This window comes from Galeopterus variegatus, unplaced genomic scaffold, assembly GCF_000696425.1.
Source record: "Galeopterus variegatus unplaced genomic scaffold, G_variegatus-3.0.2 Scaffold6848, whole genome shotgun sequence".
In the NCBI taxonomy this organism is placed as follows: Eukaryota; Metazoa; Chordata; class Mammalia; order Dermoptera; family Cynocephalidae; genus Galeopterus; species Galeopterus variegatus.
The window spans coordinates 68,940-77,625 of NW_007732959.1; the positions used below are offsets into that span (position 1 = coordinate 68,940).

Sequence of the window (8,686 nt, forward strand, 5' to 3'; positions counted from 1 at the left end):
GCTCCCGCCGAGGGTTCGGATCCCACATACAGACCAGTTCCCACTCACTGGCTGAGCGAGGTGCGGGAGCAACACCAAGGGTTGCGATCCCGTGGCCAGTCCCGGTCCGGTACGGGGGTGACACTGAGGGTTGCGATCCGTTGCCGGACACGGAAAAAGACAAAAAAAAAAAAAAATGCCACAGGGCAGATTTTTGGAGGCGACAGCATCTTGTGTGCACTCTGTGTGGATGGAGTACAGTACCTGTGCTGCCAGTCTCAGCCATGCTCCGGCACATGTGTTGGAGGTTTCAGGACTCAGTGGTCTTTGGGGATGTGGCTGTGGACTTCACCCTGGAGGAGTGGGCTTTGCTGGATTCTGCTCAGAGGGACCGCTACAGAGATGTGATGCTCAAAACCTTTCAGAACCTGGTCTCAGTAGGTAAGGATGGCATCATTCCTTCACTTAGTCATTTAGTGATCAAGTATTTCCTACACATCAAGCCTGTTCCAAGACTTGGAATGTGGAAAGGCAGTAGAGTACACTGGTAAGTAAAACAGACATGGTCATGGCTGTCATGGAGCAAGAATCTAATAGTTTTTCTGTGAGAATGAGAATCTATGTATTAAAGGGAGATTTTCTTCCTATAAAGAAAGCTCCCCTAGTGCCATCCTTATGGATATGTTTCATGGCCCCAGGAAGTTTGTTTTCGCAGTCCAGTGAGGATTTTATTGTGTTCATTAAATTTCTTGCCATTTTGACCCCTTGTGCTTGATGAAGTCCTGAAACGGCTAAACACCTTTGTCTTTTTTGGCTAACAGGTGCCTTGTTTCTCATAAAATGTGTTCACTTTTTTGTTTCACATGACGAAACTCAATTTATGGCTAATGGGTCAGTTTCTCAGCAGGGTATTTATGGAGAAAAAGTAACTAAGGAACCTAAAGTAGTAAAGTTCATCAGAAATGATTCCAGGGCCTCTGTTTTAGGAAAAATTTGGGAAGACCTTAGCATTGAAGATCAACATGCAAAACAGGGGAGAAATCTAAGGTGAGTTGCACTCAAGAGAAAGCAGTATCCCAGGAGAGAATCTTACTCAGTATATTATGAAATTTAAAAAGGTAGCAAACAGAAAACTCGTATAAATCTAGCTCCAAATATATTCACAGAATTTTTACAAAAAATATTTCTTTAAATGTGACTTAGACAATGAGTGTTGGAAACATAATTCAGTTAGAAACAATTATCTAGAAACCCCATATATAAGAAACACCTTTAATAATAGAGTGGTCAAACCCTCTTGCAGAGCATTCAGTTTATTCCTTTTCAAACAATGCAGATAGGGTAGAAAACCTACACTTTCAATGAAAATGGTTAAAATGCAATCCTAATACTTATTAATATATACTAATAAATAATTGTTAATCAATTCATTAATAACATGCTTCTCATTTTTATTAGAAATTACATGGTGGAGAGACTCTGTGAAAGTAATGATCACTGCGGAGAAGCCTTCAGCCAGATCCAAATCTTAATGCATACAAGGAAATTCCTACCAGACTAAACCAGTATGGGTACAGTGCATATGGAAAAGTCTTCATGCATCATGCATCCCTCAAGAGTCTCATCAAAGTTCATACTAGACAAAAACCGTATCAATGCCAGGAATGTGGGCAGGCCTATAGATATCATTCACACCTAAGAGCACACGATAGAACCCACAATGGAGAGAGACCCTATGCTTGTAAATTATGTGGGAAAACCTTTCCTTGTACATCTTCCCTCAACTGGCATATATGGATTCACACTGCTGAGAAAACCTATGAATATAAGCAGTGTGGGAAAGCCTTCATTGATTTTTCAAGTCTTACTAGTCATGTGAGAAGTCACACTAGAGAGAAGTCACATAAATGTAAGGATTGTGGGAAAGCTTTCAGTTATTCCTCAACTTTTTGAAGACACATGATATCACACACTGGAGAGAAGCCATATTAACATAAGGAATGTGGGGAAGCCTTCAGTTATTCCTCAGCTTTTCAAAGACATGTGATAATGCACACTGCAGAGAAACCCTATGAATGCAAACAGTGTGGGAAAACCTTTTATCCCCAATCCTTTCAGAGACATGATAGGACTCATGGTGGAGAGAAGCCCTATGAATGTAACCAATGTGGGAAAACATTCAGTCATCCCTCATCCTTTTAAGGACATATGGGAGTGCACACTGGAGAAAAACCCTATGCATGCACACAGTGTGGGAAAACTTTTAATTGGCCCATATCTTTAATGAAAGTATATGAGAACACACACTAGAGAGAAACCCTATGAATGTAAGCAGTGTAGGAATACCTTCAGTTTGTCTGCCTGCTTTCAAGAACACATGAGAATGCATCCTGAAAACAAATCATATGAGTGCAAGCTGTGTGGGAAAGCTTTTTATTGCCACATATTCTTACAAAAACACGAGAAGACACACTGCAGAGAAACCCTATGAATGCATGCAGTGTGGGAAAGCCTTCAGTTGGCCTGAACTCTTGCAACAACACATGAGAACACACACTGTAGAGAAACCTTATGAATGTAAGGAATGTGGGATAGTCTTCAAATGCCCATCATCTTTACAAGTACATATGATACTGCACACTGGAGAGAAACCTTATACATGTAAGCAGTGTGGGAAAGCCTTCAGTTGTTCCTCATCATTACGATGACATGTGAAAATACACACTGCAGAAAAACACTATAAGTGTGGTATGGGACACATCCTTGTGCAGATGAATTAATGTGTAGTCCTTCAGAAAACTCACACCATGAGAATAATCTTATAAACACTGTAAATATGATATTGCTTTTATGAGTACCTCATCCTTAAAGTGTAAGGAGTGTGTTTATAGTTTATTCACAAATAAACATTTAGGGAAAAAATTATTCTAAGTACTCTTAGCTATAGCACATGAATTTTGGCAGGTATTGTTTTTTCTTACAACTCATAAATAAAACTTTTGTCTTTACAGCTTATTGGACTCATGGGTGATTTGAAGTGTACTTTTAATATGTATGTATGTTTAATTTTTATTTAGTTTCTTTTTTGTTTTAATTTTGGCAGCTGGCCTAATTTGTATTTAGTTTCTTAAATTGTTCTGTAAATAAGGGGTTATTGGAACAATGACACTTTAGTATTTCTTTTCTTTCCTTTTTCTTTTTTACTGACTTAGTGGAGCAGACATTGGATATCACTTGCATATTATATTTTCCACCTTTCTTACTAGGAGAGTTTTTTGGTTTTTTGTTGTTTTTGTTTTGGTTGTTGTTGTTTTGGTCAAAGGAGACTTATTCCATTTTCCTAGCAAATAATTGGCAGAAATTTGTAATTATGCAACATTCTTCAGAGAATACAGTCTCAAGTGAATTGTTGTTTTCAGCCTTGGCCCTTTGCTGTTTGTCCTTGCTTGTGAGTGTGAATTGGACAAAAGGCTTTGACTTAAGAGGCACCTGTGATATAACGATGAAATCTAGAGTGGGAGATAGACCTTCTGGATTGTGTTATTTTGATGTGGATAATGTTAGGAACTGTATTTACCAGAATCCCTGCCCTTTATTCAAATCCATATTTGAATTCACCAATAGCCTCACCTGCATGAGATTTAGAAGGAAGAAATGAAGAAACCACCACTGTTTTTAAGATCCCTATAAATGAAAATAGACAGCTGCATGTGGGCTTTGTGGATAGAAGCCTTCAGCTTATTTTATGGATTCTTGGCCCTGCCAATCAAGAGTATCATCAAAACAAACACCAAGTGCTTGATTTCCATTTTGTCAAAAGTATAATCTTCCACAGACTTCTCCATAACTTAGTATCAAGGATACATCTGTGTGGCAAGACACCCACAGTTTGAATTTTCCTGCAAACCCTACATGTCCTCCAGACCACTGACTCAGACTGTCATGGTTGGCAATCTCTGATGTTCTGATTCCCCTCTCTAGATCTTAACATATTTGTGTAAGGTCTAATTTGTTTGGTGGGCATCTTGTTCTCTTAATACTTCTAGTGGCTCTGTGACTCTGATTCCACCAAGAAAAAGCTACAATGTCACAGCAAAACAAGAAAACAACACATGGGAGTTTGTTCCCATATTGTATTTCTAAGTGTGTTGACCCAGTCCTACCTGAGAACAAATACCTTCCTCATATATTACATTTGCGGAGATTTCTGTTACTCAGAGCTGAATGTAGTTCCTTGATATGGGTTTAATTATTATGTTTGATAATGTATCATTAAAACAATGTATACTTTTTTCAAGGAAAACCTTCTATAGATATTTCATAGAAATATCCTCTTTGCTATGCTTTCAGATCAGTTGTATGCTAACTGTGTGAGTTTTCTAGAGCTGCCATAACAAAGGACTGAGTGGCTTAGAACAACAGAAATTTTTTCTCATGGTCCTGGAGCCAGAAGACCAACAGTAAGGTGTTGGCAGGACCTGCTCCCTGTGAAGATAGCAGGTGAGGATCTGCTCTGGCCTCACGTGGCTTCTGATAGTTTCTCAGCTTGTGGCAGCATAGCTAGTTTTCACATGGCATCCACCCTGCATGCAGGTTTAGAGCCCGGTGGCACACTAGATAGTGCGCCGCTTGGGAAGCATGGCGGCGCTTCTGCCCGAGGGTTCGGATCCCACATACAGACCGGTTCCCGCTCACTGGCTGAGCGAGGCGCGGGAGCGACACCGAGGGTTGCGATCCCGTTGCCGGTCCCCAGTCCGGTACGGGGGCAACACTGAGGGTTGCGATCCGTTGCCAGACACGGAAAAAAGAAAAAAGACAAAAAAAAAAAAAAAAAAAACCTTCTATAGATATTTCATAGAAATATCCTCTTTAATATGTTTTCAAATCAGTTGTATGCTAACTATATTAGTTTCCTAGGGCTGCCATAACAAAGTACTGAGTGGCTTAGAACAACAGAAATTTTTTCATATGGTCCTGGAGCCAGAAGACCAACAAAAATGTATTGGCAGGACCATGCTCCCTGTGAAGATACTGGGGAAGGATCTGCTCAGGCCTCACCTAGCTTCTGGTAGTTCCTTGGCTTGTGGCAGCATAACTAGTTTTCACATGGTATTCTCCCTGTGTGCATGTTTATGTCTTCATATGATGTTCTGTTTATATTGACAGCACTCACATTGGGTTGTAGGGCCCCACTCTACTCCAATACAACCTCATCTTCAATAATTACATTTAGGACAACCCTATTTTTGAATGAGGCCACATACTGAGGTACTGGGGGCCAGGATTTCAACATACGAATTTAGGGAGAATACAATTCAACCCATAACACTTATATGTTATTCTTTTTATTTTTCACTTGCTGAGGGAATTATTAACTATGGATTTCAAATCGACTTTGTAATTTCATTAATTTAAGCACTGTGCATTCCAAATCAGTATTACTGGGTGTGTACAAGTGTAGGTATTTTTCTGTTATGTAAATTTTATTTACTATTATTATATATGTACATTGGCACTTAAAATGATTTCTTATTCATCATTAATAAGTAAATCTTAAGCAATGGTTTTGTCAGTACCCTTTAGCCAAAACCCATGATCACAGTGGTAGTCAAAGAAAATTGGCTTACTGAGTCACAGCTATTTGAATATGTGATGGGGAACTGTGGATTATATCAGGCAGAGGATGTTTGAAAGGATTTATTATCAGATTTGGTCTTGTGTTTGGTGGTTTTGGTGAGTGTTTCAGGAAGCCAGGCTTTGGTCTGGATTGATTGCTCTCAGATCATGAATATAATTCTCTGGGAATCCTAAGTGTTTTTATCTAGAAGGCAGAAAAAAGTGAGTGGAGCTAAAACTAACTGGTAAAGCAGCAGCAGTAGTCATAGTGGGGAGAGAAGTGGGATGACTGATCATTTTTGTGGTTTGGAGGTGAGCTCCAGAATATAGAGTAGCAATTTGAGTAACTTTCAGTAGAAAAGAAGACATGTTTGACATCCTCAAAGAGGAAAAATGTTGATGTGTTTTATAGGAGAGCGTGGAAGCTTTTTGTATTAGTGACTCACAAATCCCCAAAAGTCTTTTTTACTTTTCGCAGGTATCCTTCCCACTTCTAGACTTCAAGCACCAGCTAGGGAAGAGGAAAAAATACCATCATACTGCAGTGTTTTATTAAAGAGCAAACAACATCCAACCTCTCTCCATTATTTTCCATGCTAACTCACATTTCCATAGCACTCCATAGGGTAAAGTGACTTGACAATCATTTGTATCTCATTTAAATCTTCTCCCTCATCATTCATTACCTCTTATCACAAAATCAAGAAAGCTAAGTACAGAGAACACAGAGTTTTGTAAAATATGTAGCTCATAATAATGGAATCACACAACTTTGAAGGCTTAATCTGTGCTTAACCTGCACCGGGCACTGTAGAAACTTTTGAATTTAGAACACTGGAAAGCAAGTATAATTTCTCAATTTTACAAAGAAGACATCAAGTTTTACAAATAATAATAATTTTTAAAAAACCCTCCTCAGGCTATAACAGCATTCCTTTTATATGACATGGAAAAGGCACAGTATGGTAAACTAAACCAGGGCCACACCTAGAGGAGTCATGGGAGCAGGACCACCATAGAGAGCCCAGACTGTAGAGCTACCACAGTGGGACACCAGCCTGGAAGAGCTGAAGCATGACCTGAGACCAGGAAAGCTGTGGGAGTGAGGCTGCCCAATGATTGGGGACCCAGCCCCTGTGCCAGCATGCAGAGGATGTCACCTATGAAGTGAATGGAAGTTATTTACCAGCTTTGATGTTTGATGCCTGCCCTGCTGGGTTTTAGAGATGCTTAGGACCTGTTACCCCTTTCCTCTGGCCTGTTTCTCCCTTTTTGAACAGGAATATATACCCTATGCTTGTCCCACCATTGTGTCTTGGCAGTAGGTAACTTGTTTTGATTTCATGGTGGGACTTTGGACTTTTGAGCTGGGACAAGTTAAGACAAGTGGCCCTTGTGGCTGTTTCCTAACTTCAGACTGGGTTCCACACAGAGTCTGAGGAGGCACAACTACTTCCCCAGCCCTGCATTTCTTCCAGAGAAGGATCCCAAGGTGGTATGAAAAGTCTCACTTCACACTCATATAGTGTGTTGGTCCATTTCTGTTGCTTTTAACAGAACACCTGAAAGTTGGTAATTTATGAAGAAAGAAAATTTATTCCCTAGTTCTAGAGGGTGGGAAGTCCAAAGTCCAGGGAACACATCTGGCGAGGACCTTCTTTGGTGGTTACTCTACAGTGATGTAGGGTGTCACATAGCATCAGGGGTGACTTCAGAGGAGGATATGGTGGCTGAGTGAGGGAACAGACACCAGTGATGTCCTGAGTCACCTGGATCTAGAAGTGAGGGGCCTATTCCTGGAAGAATTCTACAGCATGTAAGGGCCTCCAGCATCATAACTCCTGTCATGTCCAGTGGCTGACACTTGGAAACTTAGGCTCCTGGTTCTCAGATTTCTAAGTGTTCTAATGTGAGGGCTCAGGAAGGCCCCTCCCCCACCAGGACAGCTGAAGCACCTGTCCTACCAAACAGGTGGGGGGTGGGGGATATCCTTCTGCCAAAAGGGGTGGACATGAGAACAGTTCATTCTCTGAAGTTGAAATGGGGGTGGCCCTGTCATGAGATTTGTGTATGAATCCAGGTATGCATGTCTCTCAAGACTGGATATCCAATAAGTATTTTGTGGTATTCTCCTGTGTAACAGGTCATGTTCTAGGTCTACAGTGAACAAAATAGACAAAATATTCCCAGTATATTAGATACCTATCAAGGAGTAGAGCTCATTTCAGGGATAAAAATGTCCCCATGTTATAAAATGCAAATATCCTCATATTTCACAATGATGATGACAGATTAAGCCTTGCTGTGAAGTGATAGAAGTGATAGACACATTAGCACAGGGCACAGTGACAACTGGCTATCTACAGTGAAATAATGAATTTCCTCCTATCAACCCTATGTGCAATAATTAACTTATTGAAGGTTTACATGTGAAGGAGAAACACTCTTAGAAGTTGCAGCAATAACTTCTGCTAAATAACATTATAAGAGGCCATTGTTTCAGATGAGATTCCTGCACTAGGTTCCAAAAGACCAGCCTAAAAATCAAAACGGATTCACCCTCTGCTAAGTTCCATGTCACCAAATCTAAACCAAGTTGTGTTCTGATGTCTTGAGAAATGAGGAGAGAGAAGTAACAGCCAATTTCTCAAACAGGTCAGTTTAATCTTCAATAGGTATAAGAATGAAGTTCCTTCTGCTGTAATTCCTACAAAAAGGATAACAAGAAGTAAACTGATGTTAAATCATCAGTTATTTTTCTATTGTTCTGTCCCCCTGTCCCCACCTTACAATGAAAGTAACATGGAAATGACCAGTCCATCTTTTGTTCTTTGTTTCTGCTTTCTTCAGCCTTTTATATTCATAAAACCAACCCCCTCTACTTGGTTCAGTGGAACTTATTTTCATGGAATGACCTGTTGCCTGATTGTAGAATCACAATGAGATCTTTAACTAAGTTTGTTGTAATTTTGTCCTTTGACACTTCAGAATAGGGAGTTTTCTTATATAAGAAAAAATGGTATGGGCCGGCCCGGTGCCGCACTGCTACAGTGCGCCGCTTGGGAGCATGGTGGCGCTCCCGCCGAAGGTT

The 8,686-nt window shown here is 40.3% G+C and overlaps 1 pseudogene; it reads left to right on the forward strand.

Moving 5' to 3' along the window:
• Positions 1-275: 275 nt before the first annotated feature.
• LOC103606796 lies at positions 276-2,833 on the forward strand (annotated as a pseudogene).
• The last annotated feature ends 5,853 nt before the right edge of the window (positions 2,834-8,686 follow it).